Below are 21,895 nucleotides of genomic sequence, written 5' to 3'. Positions count from 1 at the left end.
AACTATATAGCCCCATTGTTGCTTGTTAATTGTACGTGAATCATGGATTATACCTAAATTATTTACTTTCTCCCCCTTAAAAATTACAGGTTAAGAGTTTTCCATATTACAGAAGGCTTTGCAAATGTTTTTAACAACTTCCTAAATGTTCCATTAAATATGACATGATTTACTTAAGATAGCAAAAATGTAGAAAAAGACCAAGCTGGTTTTGGGGGCACCATTTTTTAAGCAGTTCAAATCTAAGCTTAGAAGAAAAGTTTAGCATCACGTACTTTACCTTCATGGGTAAGTTTCAGCTGGCTCTTGCCAAGAGAAGAGTGTCTTAGCTGGAGAAGGCATAATTAGTTTGAAGAATTCAGCCTTTCTGCAAACTTCAGAGTTTTTGTACATTTCAGAAAATACAGTTTGATATATAAATGACTATTGTGAGATGCCGCTGTCTCTGTATCTATAACCATTTCACTTGGACCATCTAATCAGTCCTATGAATGTATCCCTAAATACGGTTTTTGAAAACCTAATTGCTGTCTCATGACAATTATGTATGACAAATTAAGTATTTATGGAGGAAAATACATTAAATTTTGAATTGAGTATGCAAGCTCCCTAGTCAATTACTTTAACCTTAACTGTGTATGTTTGTAAAGTGTTAATTCTCCTGCATTAAACACATTAAATAATGCCATCTACTTTGAAAGAAGAGAACAAAGAAGAGGCAGGAGCTGGCACTCCTTCATATGCCTGCACAGAGTCAGTCGTGTCCGACTCTGTGCGACCCCATAGACGCCAGCCGACCAGGCTCCCCCGTCCCTGGGATCCTCCAGGCAAGAATACTGAAGTGGGTTGCCATTTCCTTCTCCAATGCATGAAAGTGAAAAGTGAAAGTGAAGTCGCTCAGTCGTGTCCAACTCCTAGCAACCCCATGGACTGCAGCCTACCAGGCTCCTCCGCCCATGGGATTTTCCAGGCAAGAGTACTGGAGTGGGGTGCCATTGCCTTCTCCACCTTCATATGCCTATGAGTCAGTAAAGATTGAAATAATGTCCCATATAGAGACAGTTATTTTGAAATATGATAAAGATTATCATTGAGGTGGGCTTCCCAGGTGGTGCTAGTGGTAAAAAAACCCACCTGCCAATGCAGGAGACATATTAAGAGACTAAGGTTCAATCCCTGGGTCTGGAAGATCCTCTGGAGGAGGGAATGGCAACCCATTCCAGTATTCCTGCCTGGAGAATCCCAGAGGCAGAGGAGCCTGGAAGGCTACAGTTCATAGCATCTCAAAGAGTCAGACATAACCAAAGCGACTTACCATGCGTATGCACATTACTGAGGTAAAATAATTCTATTAACTATGGTTACAGTTGGTTGGCAAGAGGTCAGGAGAAAATGGCTGATGAGAAAAAACTTCACAGCCCAATTTGTTCAGCTTTGGAAGCACTGGTTGTGTGATGTCTGGTCAGGAGTTGTCATGACCTCTTGCCAACCATCATTTATTTCTTCAAGCATCTCGACAACTTTTTTCAGGGAAAATGCTTCCACAACCAGAGGGAGGCAGAAAACGCGTCCCAAGAGTTCATCAAACCCCAAAGCATGGATCTTTATGCTACAGGAATAAACTTATTTCTCACTGGCAAAAATGTGTTGACTATAATGGTTTCTATTTTGATTAATAAAGATGTGTTTGAATCTAGTTATAAGGATTTAAAATTCAGTGTCTGAAACCAGAATTACTTTTGTACCAACCTAACATATTAATAACTAAGGTTATCTTTAAGGGCTTCCCACGTGGCTCATTGCTTAAGAATCTGCCTGCAGAGCAGGCGACCTGGGTTCAATCCTTGGGTCTGGGAACATCCCCTAGAGAAAGGAATGGCAACCCACTCTAGTATTCTTGCCTGGAAAATCCTGGCAAGGGATTTTCCCTAGCAGGGATCCCTAGCAGGCTACAGTCCAGGGGATTGAAGAGAGTTGGACATGACTGAGTACAGCACAAGGTATCTTTAAACAGAAGCACATATAAACTAAGGATATGCTTTGGTAGACTGATTGAACTAGTGTCACAGAGGCTCACAGGAATCTAAAGTTCCGAGGACCAATGGCACAGTATTTGCCAGTCCAGTGTTTGTGGAAACTTCAAAGAACATAACTTTGATGAATTAGTTCAGTTCAGTTCAGTCACTCACTCGAGTACATTTCGCAACCCCATGGACTGCAGCATGTGAGGCTTCCCTGTCCATCACCAACTCCCGGAGTTCACTCAAACTCATGTCCATTGAGTCGGTGATGCCATCCAACCATCTCATCCTCTGTCGTCCCCTTCTCCTCCCATCTTCAATCTTTCTCAGCATCAGGGTCTTTTCAACTGAGTCAGTTCTTCACATCATGTGGCCAAAGTTACTGGAGTTTCAGCTTCAGCCTCAGTCCTTCCAATGAATATTCAGGACTGATTTCCTTTGGCATGGACTGGCTGGATCTCACTGCAGTCCAAGGGACTCTCAAGAGTCTTCTCCAACACCACAGTTCAAAAGCATCAATTCTTCAGTGCCCAGCTTTCTTCGGAATCCAACTCTCACATCCATACATGACCACTGGAAAAACTATAGCTTTGACTAGATGGACCTTTGTTGGCAAATAAATGTCTCTGCTTTTTAATATGCTGTCTAGTTGCTCATAACTTTTCTTCCACGGAGTAAGTATCTTTTAATTTCATGACTGCAGTCACCATGTGCAGTGATTCTGGAGCCCCCCAAAATTAAGTCTGTTTCCCTATTTACCATGAAGAGATGGGACCAGATGCCATGATCTTAGTTTTCTGAATGTTGAGTTTTAAGCCAACTTTTTCACTATCCTCTTTCACTTTCATCAAGAGGCTCTTCAGATTTTCTTTGCTTTCTGCCATAAGGGTGGTGTCATCTGCATATCGGAAGCTATTGATATTTCTCCCGGCAATCTTGATTTCAGCTTGTGCTTCATCCAGCCCAGCATCTCTCATGATGCACTCTGCATAAAAATTAAATAAGCAGGGTGACAATACACAGCCTTGATATACTCCTTACCCAATTTGGAACCAGTCTGTTCTTCCATGTCCAGTTCTAACAGTTGCTTCTTGACCTGCATACAGATTTCTCAGGAGGTAGGTCAGGTGGTCTGGTATTCCCATCTCTTGAACAATTTTCCAGCGTTTATTGTGATCCACACAGTCAAAGGCTTTGGTGCAGTCAATGAAGCAGATGTTTTTCTGAAACTCTCTTGCTTTTTCGATAATCCAGCGGATGTTGGCAATTTGATCTCTGGTTCCTCTATCTTTTCTAAAACCAGCTTGAACATCTGGAAGTTCATGGTTCATGTACTGTTGAAGCCTGCCTTGGAGAATTTTGAGCATCACTTTGCTAGAGTGTGACATGCGTGCAATTGTGCAGTAGTTTGAACATTCTTTGGCATTCCCTTTCTTTGGGACTGGAATGAAAACTGAACTGTTCCAGTCCTGTGGCCACTGCTGAGTTTTCCAAATTTGCTGGCATACTGAGTGCAGCACTTTCACAGCATCATCTTTCAGGATTTGAAATAGCTCAACTGGAATTCCATCACCTTCACTAGCTTTGTTCCTAGTGATGTTTCCTAAGGCCCACCTGACTTCACATTCCAGGATGTCTGGCTCTAGGTGAGTGATCCACATATCGTGATTATCTGGGTCATGAAGATCTTTTTTGTACAGTTCTGTGTATTCTTGCCACCTCTTCTTAAGATCTTCTGCTTCTGTTAGGTCCATATCATTTCTGTCCTTTATTGTGCTATCTCTGCATGAAAAGTTCCATCTCTAGTCTTTCCCATTCTATTGTTTTCCTCTATTTCTTTGCACTGATCACTGAGGAAGGCTTTCTTATCTCTCCTTGCCATTCTCTGCAACTCTGCATTCAAATGGGTGTATCTTTCCTTTTCTCCTTTGCCTTTTGCTTCTCTTGTTTTCATAGGTATTTGTAAGGCTTCCTGAGACAACCATCTTGCCTTTTTGCATTTCTTTTTCTTGGGGATGGTCTTGATCACTGCCTCCTGTACAGTGTCATTGAACCTCCATCCATAGTTCTTCAGGCACTCTTGTTTATCAGATCTAATCCCTTGAATCTATTTCTCACTTCCACTGTATAATTGTAATGGATTTGATTTAGGTCATACCTGAATAGTCTAGTGGTTTTCCCTAGTTTGTTCAATTTAAATCTGAATTTGGCAATAAGGAGTTCATGATCTGAGCCACAGTCAGCTCCCAGTCTTCTTTTTGCTGACTGTATAGAGCTTCTCCATCTTCAGCTGCAAAGAATATAATCAATCAGATTTCGGTATTGACCATCTGGTAATGTCCATGTGTAGAGTCTTCTCTTGTGTTGTTAAAAGAGGGTGTTGGCTATGACCAGTGTGTTCTCTTGGCAAAACTCTGTTAGCCTTTGCCCTGCTTCATTCTTCACTGCAAGGCCAAATTTGCCTGTTACTCCAGGTAACTCTTGACTTCCTACTTTTGCATTCCAGTCCCCTATAATGAAAAGGACATCTTTTTTGGGTGTTAGTTCTAGAAAGTCTTGTAGGTCTTCATAGAACCATTCAACTTCAGCTTCTTCAGCATTACTGGTCAGGGCACAGACTTGGATTACTATGATATTAAACAGTTTGCCTTGGAAGCAAACAGAGATCATTCTGTTGTTTTTGAGAATGCATCCAAGTACTGCACTTCAGACTCTCTTGTTGACTATGATGGCTACTCCATTTCTTCTAATGGATTCTTGCCCACAGTAGTAGATACAATGGTCATCTGAGTTAAATTCCCCCATTCCAGTCCATTTTAGTTCACTGATTCTAAAATGTTGATGTCCACTCTTGCCATCTCCTGTTTGACCACTTTCAATTTGCCTCGATTCCTGGATCTAACATTCCAGGTTCCTATGCAATACTGCTCTTTACAGCAATACTGCTCTTTACAGTGCACCGCTGGAGCGACTGTGAGGAGATTTCCCACCTCCAAGGGCAGAGAAGCCCCAGCAAGACGGCAGGAGCTGGAACAACTTTTAGGAGATACCCCACATCCACGGACAAAGAAGCCCCAGCAAGATGGTAGGAGGGGCAAAATCGTGTTTAAACTCAAACCCTATATCCCCCAGAGACGCTCAGAGGGCTCAAACAAACTGTGCGCATCAGGACCCAGAGACCCCACAGCGACTGAGACAGAACTGTGTCTGAGTGTCTCCTGTGGAGCTACGGGTCAGCAGTGGCCTGCTGCAGGGGCAGGGGCTCTGGGTAAAGTAGACCTGGGTATGGCATAAGCCCTCTTGGAGGAGGTCGCCATTAACCACACCACAGAGCCACCAGAACATACACAGGACTGGGGAAACAGACTCTTGGAGAGCACAGACAGAACCTTGTGCGCACCAGGACCCAGGAGAAAAGAGCAGTGACCCCACAAGAGACTTCCCAGACCTGCCAGTGCTATGAATAACAAGAATCAACTGGAGTTGGCAGCACCTACTATTCACAAGTGAAAAACAGAAGACTGAATAAGACAAAGAATTCAAAGATGTTCTCAAGGACGTTCTCATTATCTTTTTGTCTCCAAGAACTGAACCTGGCCCCTCAGCAGTGAAAGCACAGAAACCTAATCACTGGATTACCAGGAAATTCTCATTTTTTATAAAACTCCTTCAACTGTAGATCCCTTTCTTCAAGCTACATCTTAAAAGTAAGTTCAAGAAGGACTTCCCTGATAGTCCAGTGGTTAACCATCTGCCTTCCAATGCAGGGGACACGCAGGTTCAATTCCTAAATGGGGAACTAAGATCTCACATGCTGCAGGGCAATTAAGCCCGAAAGTGTCACAACTAGAGTCCATGAGCCTGAATGAAAGACCCAATATGACAACTACTGAGCCAACGCACAGCAACTGCTGAAACCCACACACCCTGAAGTCTGTGCTCGGCAACAAAAGAAATCCACTGCAATGAGAAGCGTGCACACCACAAGTAGGGTAGCCTCCACTCGCTAGAACTAGAGAAAACCCACACACAGCAACAAAGACCCAGCGCAGCCAAAAATAAGCAAATGAAATTTAAAAAAAATATACAACAAAGCTGTACCACTGTAATGCTATTCACAACTCCTCCCTAGAACCCCTAAGCCTTGGGGGAAGGGCATACTGTATCATTAGAGTGCAAACAACAACCAAGTGGAGAAGATAGGACTCTATTTAAGGCTCTCCTACCCTGAAGAAATCTGTGATACTTCTGGGTCTTTTTTCCCTTAATTTTGAAAATGAAGGAATAGTATTAAGAACCATTAATATTACCCAATAGTTAAAATTTGTAAAGCACAGAATGACTTATATCTTCTATCTGAAATGCAAGAAAGCTTCTGCAATTTTTAAAGCATGCTGCACCTAGCTGTGCCAGGAGTACCTTTATATATTTATAAATTTCAGAGAACCATTCTATGATTTAATAGGGATTCACGTAGCCAACTAAGAAATTCTGTCTTACAACAAAGTTTTTCAGTTCAGTTCACAAGCACAGTAAGCAACCTGAGTTATCAATACTTCTGCATATCTATATTATGAAATTTTAGATAACCATTAAAATACTTGAAATATTTTAAAAAATTGCACATGATCTAATATTAAGTGGAAAATTCAGACTGTGAAACAATTGCAATTATTTTAAAAGAACTGTACACTTTTCCTCAAAAGCCAAAAAATGAGAAGGAACACATAACAAAGATAACAGAGCATGGACTCATGGTAAAATTCTGTTGTCTTCTTTACACCTTGAGTTTTTCCAAGTTGTCCACAATGGACAAGGAGATCTATGGAAGCAGCTAGGAGTGGAGCTTTTTCCTTTCACTTTTTTCAATGCTATTCTGAAATCTCTAAGTCTGCCAAATACTCTCACATCCTTTGCTGGTGTATTTCTATACCAATGTTCTCAATTACTTTTGTGAACTTATGCTTATTTATTACACTTAAATTTATTCAGCAGTCTGCATTTCCAAAGTATACTATGCCATAATCATGGAAAAGCATACATTATACTGGTAAAACCTGTATGTCTGCCTATTTAAAATATAAATTCCTTTTAGGCAAGAACTGAACATTTTTTAATCTCTGTATTCCAGTGTCTAGCATACAACCTGGCACACTAAAAATGGTAATAAATATTGGGCTGGCCAAGAAACTCATTCAGTTTTTTCCATAAGCTATCTCTAGGATCATTTAGTTGTCTTTAACTTCATTGAAAACAGTCTTGTTAAGACTGTATTGTGACAGCTGTCATATCAACGTGCATTTAAAAAAAATCAACACTGGTGAATTTTTGTGTAGCTATTTTAATATTGAAGATGAAAGAAAAAAGCAACATTTTAAACATGCATTTTTGTGTAGCTATTTTAAAACTGAAGATGAAAGAAAAAAGCAACATTTTTGGCATGTTATGCTAGTTAAGTAATTCTCCAAGCCAGGCTTCAGCAGTACGTGAACCATGACCTTCCAGATGTTCAAGTGGTTATAGAAAAGGCAGAGGAACCAGAGATCAAATTGCCAACATCCACTGGATCGTCAAAAAAGCAAGAGAGTTCCAGAAAAACATCTATTTCTGCTTTATTGACTATGCCAAAGCCTTTGATTGTGTGGATCACAACAAACTGTGGAAAATTCTTCAAGAGATGGGAATACCAGACCACCTGACCTACCTCCTGAGAAATCTGTATGCAGGTCAAGAAGCAACAGTTAGGACAACTGGTTCCAAATAGGAAAAGGAGTATGTCAAGACTGTATATTGCCACCCTGCTTATTCAACTTCTACGCAAAGTACATTATGAGAAACGCTGGGCTGGAAGAAGCACAAGCTGGAATCAAGACTGCCAGGGGAAAATATCAATAACCTCAGATACGCAGATGACACCACCCTTACGGCAGAAAGTGAAGAACTAAAGAGCCTCTTGATGAAAGTGAAAGAGGAGAGTGAAAAACTTGCCTTAAAGTTCAACATTCAGAAAACAAAGATCATGGCATCTGGTCCCATCACTTTATGGGAAATAGATGGAGAAGCAGTGGAAACGGTGGCTGACTTTTATTTTTTTGGGCTCTAAAATCACTGCAGATGGTGACCGCAGCCATGAAATTAAAAGACGCTTACTCCTTGGAAGGAAGGTTATGACCAACCTAGCAGAGAGACATTACTTTGCCAACAAAGGTCCGTCTAGTCAGGCTATGGTTTTTCCAGTGGTCATGTACGGATGTGACAGCTGGACTGTGAAGAAAGCTGAGCGCCAAAGAATTGATGCTTTTGAACTGTGGTGTTGGAGAAGACTCTTGAGAGTCCCTTGGACTGCAAGGAGATCCAACCAATCCATCCTAAAGGAGATCAGTCCTGGGTGTTCACTGGAAGGACTGATGTTGAAGCTGAAACTCCAGTACTTTGGCCACCTGATGCGAAGAGCTGATTCATTTGAAAAGACCCTGATGCTGGGAAAGATTGAGGGCAGAAGGGGACGACAGAGGCTGAGATAGCTGGATGGCATCACCAACTCAAAGGACACGGGTTTGGGTAGACTCCAGGAGTTGGTAATGGACAGGGAGGCCTGGCGTGCTGCAGTTCATGGGGTCACAAAGAGTCGGACACAACTGAGGGACTGAACTGGAACTAAACCCCAACACAAAATGATTTGAGTGTTAAAAAAAAATTAAATTTAAGAAAAAAGGATTTCAATGACCCTCCCACCTCATAATTACAGGTAAAATTCTAATATGGATATTCACTTTTTTTCCTAGGAAGAAATATGTAAGTTTTATCAGATTCCTATGGGGTCCAAAAAGTATAGAAAGCACTACTGTAGGTAACGATAAATCATCCCTGGAACATATATCACATGAAAATTATCAAAAAGGGACAAATTAGTGATTTTAAATTCCCCTTGTTATTCATGCTGAAAATGACTCATCATTTACTAGGAAGCCACATCATTCAAGAAAGCAGAAACTATGATAGTAGAAGTGACAGACTGGTGTGAGAAAAAACACCCTATTCACACACTGACAGTGCACATTCTTTGACCAAGCACTTCCATTCCATGAGTTTATCCCTACATGTGTTCACACATGCGCCAACACATATCCATAAGGTTATTCAATGGAGCACTGTTTTTAATAACCAAAGACTGGAAACTACCCACGTCTATTAATTAGAGAACTAGTTAACATGAAACACCCATACAATACATATTAAGCAACTATTATAAAGAAGGTAGTTCTATTTAGAATGTCCAAGATGTATTAAGTGAAAAGAAGTACAAAACAGTGTACAGACTACCACCATGGATGTGAAAAGCAACAAAAAAGGAACACACACACATCTGTAGGAAATACATTTGCTATGTGCTGTGCTTAGTCCCTCAGCCAGGTCTGACTCTGTGATCCCACGGACTGTAGCCCACCAGGATCCTCTGTCCATGGGGATTCTCCAGGCAAGAATACTAGAGTCGGTTGCTATGCCCTCCTCCAGGGGATCTCCTCAACGCAGGGATCAAACCCAGATCTCCCACACTGCAGGCAGATTCTTAACCATCTGAGCCACCAGGGAAGCCCATGAATACTGAAGTGGGTGGCCTATTCCTTCTCCAGGGGATCTTCCCAACCTAGGAATAGAACCAGGGTCTTCTGCATTGCAGGCAGTTTCTTTACCAGCTGAGCTACCAGAGAAGCCTCACATTTTCTATATATATAACACAAATTATCTCTGGAAAAAAATTCACAACGAACTGATAACTCTAGTTACTGGATAAATGAAAGAGGCTTGGAGGACAGCCACAGGGAAGAGACAGATCACTGTATATCCTCTTATAGTCTTCACTTTTTTTGGCAATGAGGCTAGTGGTAAAGGATCCACCTGCCAATGCAAGAGACATAAGAGATGTGGGTTTGATCCCTGCGTTGGGAAGATCCTCTGGAGAAGGACATGGAAACCCACTCCAGTATTCTTGCCTGGAGAATCCCACAGACAAAAGAGCATGGCAGGCTACAGGACATGACTGAAGCGACTTAGCACGAATGCAGTATAAAAGTAAATGTATGAATGAACAAATGCATAAAGATAAAGTAACTTATAAAAGAAGTTACTAAGTAGGGTTATGAACATAGGCAATGAACTGGAAATGAATATTCTGGGCACGAAACTTGTAAAAAACATAGCCGCAAATGAGCACTGTGGGTAGAAAATGTGGGCGGAAAAAAGAAAAACTCCTTCATATTATAAACTATAATTTGAGAACGTGACACATATGAGGGAGGAACCTAGCTACTCGTTTGGGATATGGCATGTTTGGATAACAAATATCTACCAAGAGGGAATTCCCCAGCGGTCCAGTGGTCAGGACTCTTCGCTTCTACTGCAGAGACCTCAGGTTCAGTCCCTGGTCAGGAAACTAAGATCCCACAAGCTTCCCAGCACGACCAAATAATATAATTAATTTCTAAAATATCTACCAAAAACTATTCTGTCAAATACTAGATTTAAAGGCTGAAATCATTGTTACTAAAATAGAAGTATACCAAAGTCCAAGGTGGTAATCAATTTTGAACAAAGCTAGATATAACAACTTCAAGACCACAGAATAATATGATCACTTATTTCCTGATGGAAGATCTTCCTATTTTAGACTTTTCTGGCTATGCAAACTTATAATTTTAGCTCTCTCACAAAGACAGTGAACAAAAAAGCTCTTCAAAGTTACACTGAAATGTTGATGGGTTTTGGGGGGTTTTTTTAAGGTGGAGAAAAAACACTACACAGGTATTCAAGTGACCTGCATTCTTCTACTGTGTGACTTCGAACAAATTCAATCTCTTCAATCCTGCTTTTTTAAGAGTCTAGATCTTATGGCCTCTAAAGTTAAAATAATTCTAAAATTTCAAGATTATACAGAGAGCAGGTGAGAATTTTCCAGTTTCTCTTCATCTCATTTTTAAATTTAGCTTAACAACTAAACTGAATGTAAAAACATTTAACAAAATACACAATCATTACCAAAGGCAGAATCCTAAGCAGATGGTCCTGACTATTTCAAATTTGTCAACAGCAAGATAAAATGAAAAGCTTGAGGTTTGGGGTGCCTCCTGCTTTTGGCACAGTGATTCTGCTTCTGCTTTTATTACCCACACTGGCCTACAAGCCTAACTAGTTCCTCAGTCACTGGCATTTGTGGTGTCTTTACTCTATGACACATACTGTCTTAGTTTGGTCCTTCCCTTCAAACTAATCAGTCAGAATTTCAAAAATACAGTGGTTATTAAGGTTATAATTACCGAGTTAAAAAGTAAAGTTTAAAAATATTTCACCAATGAAACACATGTCCTTTATTTTTTATGTGAATCTCCCCTTTATAAAGGTTCAGTATAGTTACGTAAAATTGCTTTTATTACAGCTAAAACTAAAGCTTATTAATTTCTAACTGTTAGGTAGTTAGAATAGGGAAAAGGAGTCCAAAATGGCAGTGGCTAAAAGACAAGGAAGAGAAAAGCCCACGAAAATAGAACAGAGGAAGGTCAAAGGAAGGTCCAGGACCAGAGTGAGGACTTCAGGTAGAAGAGCACTCCTGACTAAGCCCAATTTGCATGGGGCAGGCCCAGGGGGAAGAAAAAACATATAAAAAGAGGAGCCAAAGGGCTCTCTCTCTCTCTCTCCCCTGCGCGCCTGGACGCTATTCTCTTCACATCTTTGCATCGACGTGCCCTCACACCTTGAAGATGGATTTTCCTGTTTTCTTCTAAATAAAATAGAGCTGATTTGTCTGAGAGCTGTAACACAGTCTGTCCAAGACCCGAGAGCTGTGACACGCCAAGGGGGCTTTAATGTCCGTCACTCCAAATCTTTGCTATGGCGAGACAAAAACCAAGAGGCATACACTCGCATGACATAACCACAAAGGCAAACTCACTAGAGCTTTCTAAACAGTCAAATTCATTTTCTTAGGCATACTCATGGACAACAATCTACATTTTTCATTGGAAAAATCAATTGCTTGACTGCACTAAATACAGCAAATATATATATTTGTGACTCAGGTTAGGTGAAGCCTTTTTAAGATACAACACCAAAAGCATAATCAACCCAAGAAAAAATGGACAAACTGGACATCATCAAAATTACAATGTTTTTGTGCTTCAATAAAACCATCTTTAAAGAGAAAAGACAGGGCTTCCTTGGTGGCTCAGTGGTAAAGAATTTGCCTCCCAATGTAGGAGCCACGGGTTTGATCCCTGATTCAGAGGGATCACACACGCGATGGAGCAACTAACCTCATGCACCACAACTACTGAGCCTGTGCTCTAGAGCCTGGGAGGCCAACTACTGAAACCCGTGCGCTCTAGAGCCTGTGCTGCACAACAAAAGGCACCACAATGAGAAACCTGAGGACAGCAACCAGAGGAGCCTCCCCCCACCCCGCTTTCTGCAACTACAGAAAGCCATCTCAGCATCCAAGACCCAGAACAGACAAAAATAAACAGAAGTATAAGAAAAAAAGAAAATGAAAAGACAATCCACATCATTAGAAAAAAATCCCACAAATCATGTATCTGATAAGGGACTGGCATTTAGAATATATAAAGAACTCTCACAGCTCAATATTAAAAACACAACCAATATTTTAAATGGACAATAGCTACTTCTCTACAGATAACAAACAGTTAATAATCACATGAAAAGATGCTAAGCATCATTAGGAAAATGCAAATCAAATCACAAAGGGAAAACACTTCATACCCACTAAGGTGACTATAGTCAAAAAGAAGAAAATGACAAGGGTTGGTGAGAACGTGGAGAAATTGGAACCCTCATATACTGTTGGTAGAAATGAATACAAAATAGTGCAGCCTCTTAGGAAACCAGTTCAGAACTTCCCTAAATTCTAAGGATATGATTATAATTCTAATCCTAGGTACATTCCCACGGAGAAGGCAATGGCACCCCACTCTAGTACTCTTGCCTGGAAAATCCCATGGATGGAGGAGCCTGGAAGGCTGCAGTCCATGGGGTCGCTGAGGGTCAGACATGACTGAGCGACTTCACTTTCACTTCTCACTTTGATGCATTGGAGAAGGAAATGGCAACCCACTCCAGTGTTCTTGCCTGGAGAATCCCAGGGACGGGGCATCCTGGTGGGCTGCCGTCTATGGGGTCGCAAAGAGTCGGACACGACTGAAGTGACTCAGCATTAGCAGGTACATTCCCAAGAGAACAAAAAGTATTATTATCCACACAAAAACTTGTACACGAATGTTCATAGCGGTATTACTTGCTATAATCAAGAAGTGAAAACAACCAAACATTTTACTTACTAGGCTACCTCTTTATTATAAACAACAGAAATCAGAAAAAGCTGGGTAGAAGAGATGCACAAGGTAATGTATGGAGGAAGGGTCTCAGAGTTCTCAGAGCCCACCAGTCTTCTTGAGAATCTTCATGTGGTCACCAATCCAGAAGCTCTCCGAACCATGAGCCATGTTCTTTCAGAGTATTTATGAAGGCTTCCTAACCTGGGCATGTTTGACTAAATAACTGGCAATTAATTCAACCTCCAGCCCCCCTCCTCTCCTAGAGGGTGGGACTCAAAGTTCCCTTCACCCCTAGGTGCTTTCTAAAAGTCACCTCATTAACACAAACTCAGGTGTGATTTCAGGGTTTGTCATGAATATCAAAACACCTTTATCACTCTAACCATTTAGAAAATTCCAAGAGTTTTAGGAGTTCTATGCCAGAAACCTGACAAAGACCAAATACACACTTCTTACTATAAATCACATGGGGGATGGGGGAGCACTGAACTGATATAGCATGATTTCTTGGATACACTGTTAGGAAAAAATAAGGGTCCCACACACACAAATGAGAATATAATCAACCTTAAGCACTTGTGTGCAGCAAAGGACACAATCAACAGAGTGAAAAGGCAACCTACAGAATGGAAGAAAATGTCTGCAAATCCGACAGGGGTTAATATTCAGAATAAATGAAGAACTCCTACAACTCAACAACAAAAATCAAATTACCCAAGCTTCCCTGGTGGTTCAGTGGTAAAGAATCCACCTGCCAATGCAGAAGACACGAGTTCGATCCCTGGTCTGGGACGATCCTGTTGCCATAGAGCAAACTAAGCCCATATGCCACAACTATTGAGGCTGTGCTCTAGAGCCCGGGAATCACAACTACTGAGCCCTTGCACTACTAAAGCCCCCAAGTCTTAGACGACGCAGCAACACGAGCAGCCACGGCAACGACAAGCCCACGCGCTACAAGCAGAAGGCAGCGCCCACAGGCCACGACTGCAGAAAAGACCCAGGACGGCCAATAAATGAATAAAATTACTAGGAAAAAACAAAGTTCACAAGTTGTTTACAGTATGCCTCTTTTGTAAGAAAGAGAAAATAAGGATGCAGACATAAACACGCCATACTTTGGATGGGTGAGAAAGGAATAGACAGCTTAGAAACAGAAGCAAGATTTATATACTCTTTGGATATTGTACCACGTTTTAAGCCACGTAAACATTTACTATGTTAAAAAGTAAAGAAAAAAACACACTCAATCATGAACAAAAAGCAAAAAGTCTGACTTGATAGTCAAAACTAATCAAATTGATCAAATAAACAAAAAGGTGTCATTTCAAGCAACTTTTGAACACAGTTCTTTTTTGGCGGGGTGCGGCGGCTGTGCTGGGTCTCTGCTCCTGCAGGCAGGCTTTCTTTCGTTGCAGTGATGGGGGCAGTGGTGGGCTGCTCTTTGGCTGGGTGCGCAGGCTTCTCACTGCAGTGGCTTCTCTTGTTGCCGAGCCCGGGCTCTAGATCCCACGGACTTAGCTGCCCACGGCACGTGGGATCTCTCCAGCCCGGGGACTGAGCCAGTGTCCCCAGAACTGGCGGAAGGACTCTCAACCACTGGCCTACCAGGGGACGTCCGCTAACTGCTCATTTTCAGTGGAATACAGTCTAAGGAAAAAGGACTGAAAAGAAATCAACTGCACTCAGTTGAATCTACTTTCTTTGTAACAAATCCCAATAATAATGCTCACTTTAAACTACCCCTGGAGGATTCATGTCAATGTATGGCAAAACCAATACAATATTGTAAAGTAATTAGCCTCCAAGTAAAATAGATTTATATAAATAATAAAAAATAAAATAAATAAAAAATAATAATTGGAATTCAAAATACTAATATAAACAGATGGTTTCTGAAAACATATTTTCTAGCTCTGTCCAATGAAGGAAGCCTAGAACACAGACAATCTAATAACAGTATATATATTACCAAGCACCCAAATCTTAAATTTATAAATATCATTTTCTATCAAAAGAAAATAAGACTTTTTGGAGAAATAGAAAAACATAAAAAACAAAAAAGGAAAACAGAGAAAGACATGGGTTATTTTGTTTTGCTAAAAAAACAAGAAAAAAGCTCTCAAAGATTAATTAGGTTCAGCCAAAAGGGACACAAGAGAGAATTCCCTGGTGAATACAGATCTTCCACTGCAGGGGGCACGGTTTCTATCCCTGATCTTGGAATAAGTCACGTGGGATGACCAAAAAAAACAAAAAAACCACGGGGTGGGGGTGGGGATACAAGAACCAGCTTAAAGAGGGACTCACGCTGGCCAAGTCTGCAACAACTTAAGCATGGAAAACAATAACAATTACAACTAACACATTAAAAATAAAAAAGTAATACTCCAAAAATCAGGAGAAAACAAAACTAGTAGACTAGACTCTTAAATAAAAGTTACTCGTTAAAGAAAGAAAGGCCATAGAAACGACTGAACAACCAAAGACTAAAGAGGGCTTCCCTGGTGGCTCAGTGGTAAAGAAATCTGCCTGCCAATGCAAGAGACACAGGTTGATCCCTGATCTGGGAAGATCCCATATGCCTCAGAGCAACTAAGTCCATGTGCCACAACTATTGAGCCTGTGCTCTAGAGCCCAGGAGACGCCAACTAGAAAAAAGCTCACTCAGCAACGAAGACCCAGCATAGTCAAAAACGAATAAATTTTTTTTAAGTTTAAAAAAATTATAAAGACTAAAGAAACATGACAACTAGAAAAAAGCTCACTCAGCAACGAAGACCCAGCATAGTCAAAAACGAATAAATTTTTTTAAGTTTAAAAAAATTATAAAGACTAAAGAAACATGACAATTAAATACAACGTTCAATTCTAGACTGGAACCTAAATTACAGAGGGAAAAAACTCTGTAAGGGATGTTATTGAGACAACTGGAGAAACTGGAATATGAAATCTGAATATCAGATACTGTACCTAGTTACAGTTCAGTTCAGTTGCTCAGTCGCGTCCGGCTCTTTGCAACCCCATGGACTGCAGGGGGCTGCAGGCTTCCCCTGGACTGCCAGGCTTCCCTGTCCATCCCCAATTCCCAAAGCTTGCTCAAAACTCCAGTCGGTAGAATCTATTAATATTCTGGGTATTTAAGAGAATGGTGTTCTTACGGGAAAGATGCACAGTGGCTATCAAGGACTCCAGATGTTTCAGGAAAAAACACACGGAATAGGCGGAATTCCCTGCCAGCTGCAACTACTAAGCCCAAGGGCTGCAACTATCGAAGCCCGCATGCCCAGAGCCCGTGCTCTGCAAGAAGAAAAGCCACTGCGATGAGAAGCCTGTGCACCACGACCAGAAAGGAGCCCCTGCTTGCCACACCAGAGAAAGTCCACGTACAGCAACAAAGACCCAGATCATCAAAAAACGTAAGTAAATAAAAATTTAAAAACTATAAAGGAGGGGGAAGCACTTTTTTTATTAACAGAAAACAGCCAAAAAATAACAGAGCCGTGAGGAGAATTTTTATAGAAAGTTCACTTATTCAATTTTTATAACTCCAAATTAAATGACTAGGCCAAAAATCATCAACCATTAGGTGACAGGGGAAAATGTACCTTTTCAATGAAGAAATTCAATGGACACCACACCAAGTAAATTTAGCATTGGAAACAGTGGGGCAAACATCTGGAAGTCCTCACCACCTTATTAATAGATCACTAGAAAGAGGAGAACCAGAATTCTGTTTTTCCTGATGCAATGCAATGTAAATTACATACTACCATCTAGGAAGTATTTGTGCCAAAAATACTGACCCAAATTTAATTAAATCTCTCTAGATCTTTCAATTTATAGGAAATTTAAAAATAGAGAAATAAGTTAAATGACATTTTAAGCATTCAGTCAGAAAATCCCAAATATGGCATATTCTTTAAAAAGTCCATGCCAGAGACAACATTAATTGAAAGTGAAGTCGCTCAGGTGTCCAACTCTTCACGACCCCATGGACACCAGGCTCCTCCGTCCATGGGATTCTCCAGGCAAGAATACTGGAGTGGGCTGCCATTTCCTTCTCCAGGGGATCTTCCCGACCCAGGGTTAACGTTAACTGACTAAAGCATTCAGCCAGAGGCTAGTTTGCAATAACGATATATAAAGTGTAGAAAAATGGCATTAAAGAGGTATTTAGGGAACAAATACAGAGAAGGCAATGGCACCCCACTCCAGTACTCTTGCCTGGGAAAATCCCATGGACGGAGGAGCCTGGTAGGCTGCAGTCTATGGGGTCGCTAAGGGTCGGACAGAACTGAGTGACTTCACTTTCACTTTTATACATTGGAGAAGGAAATGGCAACCCACTCCAGTGTTCTTGCCTGGAGAATCCCAGGGACAGGGGAGCCTGGTGGGCTACCGTCTATGGGGTCGCAGAGTCAGACACGACTGAAGCGACTTCGCAGCAGCAGCAGGGAACAAATAGCATGATATCAGCATTTACTTTCAACTGGTTGTTGAGGGGAGAGGTATGCTGAGAGTTAAAGCAAAATGGTCAAAATGTTAGAAACAGATAAATCTAAATGAAAGGCAATAGGTGTTCACTGCATTCTTCTTTCAGCTTTTCTGGATGTTTGCGATTTATCCCAACACACAAAGAAAAAAAAGTTACCAGAATACCCTACACACAAATAAAGAGAAATTGCTCCTAAACCGTATCTTACTAAGTGGGACAGTAAACAGAGCAGGTGGTTATATTACAAAGTCAGCCTTAAAGCAGAGCTGTGTGTTTGTCAACACACCCAAGGACCTGCTCAAAAGGTAAGGCACAGTGTCAGGTGCTAAAGTAATAGACGGCAGTCACACAGACCTTAGGTTAACCAGAGGAACAGTTGAAAATAAACAAATATTCACTGAAGACCTCACTAAGGAGACAAGACATAGCTGGACTTTGAGAAATGGACAGGATATGCAGTATGAAAGGAGGGGGATGGGCAAACAGGTCACCAGTAAGGGCAAAGGAGCAGAAATAAACCCAGTCTGTGTGAAATACAGATCTCAGGAGAGTCATGATGGGAATTTTTGTAGAAAAATCATTCACTCAATTTTTATAATGCTTTAGGCTTTATGAGCACACAAAATATATAAGGCCCTGTGGCATCTGCCTTCTAAGAGCTGACAAAGTAGTGGAGAAGTTATGCTCCAATCAAAATACATTAAATAGGACTTCCCTGGTGGTCCAGTGGTTGGGAATCTGCCTGCCAATTCAGGGGACCCAGGTTCCATCCCTGGTCCCAGAAGATGCTACATGCCATGAGACAACTGAGCCCTTGCGCCACAACTGAGGCCTGCGCACCCTAGAGCCCACAACTAGAGAAAACCCACGTGCCCAGAGTAGCCAAAAATAATTAAGTAAATTTTACAAACACATTAAGAAGAGATATACACAAAACTCTTTAATAACACAGGGAAGGGAGTATTTACTTTACCAGAGGAATGAGGTTGATCCAATCTTTGTTTCCAACAAAGACATTTGAGTTAATTTTTTAAAGTAAAAATGGGGAAGGTAGAAATGGACAAAATGGATGAAGGGGGTCAAAAGATACAAATTTCCAATTCTAAAGTAAGTTAAACATAGCAACTACAGTTAACACTATATTGCATATTTAAATTCTCTAAATGAGTAGATCTTAAAAGTTCTCATAACAAAAAGAAATTATAACTGTATGGTGATGGACTTATTGTGGTGATTATTCTGCAATATATACTAACAGTGAAGCATTATTGTATATATGTACACCTAAAACTAACATCTCAATTTTAAAAAAAAAGAACTTCATCAAATTCAAGTCACAAAAGAAAAATGCCAAAATTTGCTGCTTACTATGTACTAGACTCTTTTTTTTTTTACCTTGGAGATAAGTACTATAACTAACATTTCTAAACTGAAGTTCAGCATGTAAGTGCCCAAATGTAAAAAACTAGGTAGTGGTGAGACTAACCAGTAGACAGACCTTCAAACCTAGGTCTACCTACTGCTAAAACCCATAGCCTTTCCAATACTACCTAGATCTTAGAAAATAACAAGCACTCAATTATGATTATAAGGTACTATACAAACATTATAAAGTCAGTCACTACCAGAAAATACTAAAATGTTCTAAGGCCAGAAAGGATGAGAGTAATGTAAAGATTTTCCAATACAATGCCATATATGAGTCTCAGAGAAACTTTCACTCATCTAAAAGAAAAAAACAATCTCTTATAAGCAAAAGTTACAACACAAATAAAATCCTGGAATAATGTTTGGCAGAAAACTAGGACAATTTGGAATCTTACAAAACAAATCTGGAATACTGAAACAACTGGTGAGCTGGACAACTAAATATACTTTGATAACAAAGATTTCTAATCTTCGGGCTCTAATTAATACTACTTTATCTAAAAGTCCTATTTTTTGCTAAGCAACCTCAAAAGGATTACATAAACAGATTCTTACGTGAAAAGCTTTCACTAATATCTTTGTCAAAATATTTGTGACAGTTATAAAACTTTACATTGCCTTACTTTCTTCATTCTTATTCTGAAATATGAAATAGTTTCAGCATCAATTAACATTTTTCCCTAAGTAGTGTGAAAAGTATACAGAACTTGTTACTTAGCATGCAGAGCTCTGAATAAGCACCTTAAATGGTTACTAAAAGTGTAATTAAAGCCTTAGGTCAGGGTAAAATCTGCGTTTTAATATTTTTCACCAACCAAAGAATACAAGTTATGCCATCAACTTCAGAGATAAGGATTTATCTTTTTCCTAAAGCACTGTGATTTAAGGCCAACTTTCTACTAAAGTTCTTCCCCTAAATACCAAAAGTTAAAAATTTTCTCTAAACTTCAAGAAAAAAGGCCAAATACAGAAAGTAAGGCCTCAACATAAATACAAATCGATACAGTATTTTGTCTTCTTCTAGGCAAGGAAACCAATTAAAAAGTGCAAAAGTACTGTATGGTAATAAGAGAGGCCAAATGCAATTAAGATTAGCTGGGAAAAAATGCCATCGGGGAACAACGAACACGTTTAACTAAAAGTTTTTGTTTGAATTAAATAGGTCTACCTCTGCATCACTTTCACAGGCAAAAAATACTGCGTGTGCTAGATCTCCAGAGGGTACTTAAAAAAAGTCCACTCAGGCTTCGTAAGAGGTATTCCTTTTACACAGGCTTTTTGTTCATTTTCTAGTCTTCCAAAGTTCCCGGAACACTCAACATAATGTCATCTGAGTAGAAAATACTTCAAATCATTCATGACAGGTTTTCTAGAAATAATCTATGCATTTCTGATTTGATTTAAACATGTCCAACTGCTGAATTCCCTATCGACCCGCCTCCTCCTTTCTCCGGAAGGACCACCAATTACAAGGGTTTACATGCACGTATCAACAGTTTTTATATTTCCTCAAAAAAAAAAAAAAAAAAAAAGAATGCCTTCTATGATCCTAAGTATCTAACTGCCAGAACTCAAAATCAGAAATGTGCAGGGAGTTACTAACGGCCACCTGCAGAGAGCACGATCTAAACCAAACAAAACAATAATAAAGCTATTCCGCAGGAGCAGAGGTTTTTTGCCTATCTAGCTGTGGACTTATACGTGTTAAAATTACAGACTTTAGGTCAAGATAAAAACGAGGCTAACTAAACCTTCGCCGTTTTACAGGTTTCGTATTAACTAACTTTCCATGACCTCTTCAACCAACCACTCAAACCATTCAATTCTCGGCCCAACCCCTTCCACTCCCGCCCCCAATTTCAGTTTTAAGGCGCTTCACTCCTCCAAACTTCAGTGTTTTCCGCGGCCTACCCTACCTACGTCTTCGCGTCGCCACAGGTCCCAAGTCAGGGCCTTAGCCTTACCATGTCCGCCCTTCCTGGTCTGCCTCAAGCTGCTAGCCCCCTCCCGTAAGGCCCAAACCCGCCTCAAAGAGCCCTCGGGAGGTCGATCCTCCCAGCTCTTCCAACTCGTCCACAGGCACCCCTGAGGTCCCCAAAGCACGCAACGGCCGAGCACGAAAATGGCGGAGTGCGGCCGCCTGCTGCAGGTGAGCGGTCCCATGCCGCCGCCGCACTCACCCTCGGGCGCTGATCAGAGGTCCTAACGACTGGCGAGCGATATGTTCGTCTTCACAGTCAGGAATGTCTCTCCCGTCGGGCCCCCTCCCTCCTCCCCTCTCAATCCCACTCCTCCAAAAGAGCAGCCGCCATCTTCCCCTATGAGCCACCGAGCGCACGTCCGTGTGTCATCACGCACCGGCGTACGCTTCTACGTCACGCGCGCCTGGGCCGAAGGGCTCCGTAGGGCTGACTCTGCGCATGTGTTTAGCTGAGAGGCGGGGCCTGACCGGAACCTCACGCGGCCTCTAGGAGCGACTTCTTTGTTCCGGCTGAGAGGAGGTCCGCACTCCTTGGGGAGAAGGAACTAGGGGAGGTGGTGCCGCCTTACTTTCTTCACCCTGTGAGCTAACCCTGGTCCTCTTAGAAATACCCCTTTTTGGA

The 21,895-nt window shown here is 41.1% G+C and overlaps 1 protein-coding gene across 10 annotated transcripts in view; it reads right to left on the bottom strand.

Annotated features, from left to right (window-relative positions):
- The window catches only part of WDR33 (WD repeat domain 33), a 109,916-nt gene extending 88,266 nt beyond the window's left edge, over window positions 1-21,650 (bottom strand). For 5 of the 10 annotated variants that reach the window (XR_009739325.1, XM_061432070.1, XM_061432061.1 and 2 more), the window contains exon 1: window positions 21,473-21,643. The gene's annotated coding sequence lies outside the window, so the exon portion shown is untranslated. Of the gene's footprint in view, window positions 1-21,472 lie in introns of all 10 variants that reach the window. The other 5 variants (XM_061431996.1, XM_061431988.1, XM_061432005.1 and 2 more) reach the window with 3 other exon arrangements.
- Between the last annotated feature and the right edge of the window lie 245 nt (window positions 21,651-21,895).

This window comes from Bos javanicus, chromosome 2 (genome assembly GCF_032452875.1).
Source record: "Bos javanicus breed banteng chromosome 2, ARS-OSU_banteng_1.0, whole genome shotgun sequence".
Classification (NCBI taxonomy): domain Eukaryota; kingdom Metazoa; phylum Chordata; class Mammalia; order Artiodactyla; family Bovidae; genus Bos; species Bos javanicus.
Note: the sequence above shows the minus strand (reverse complement) of the source record. Positions and strands in the feature narration are given on the sequence as shown.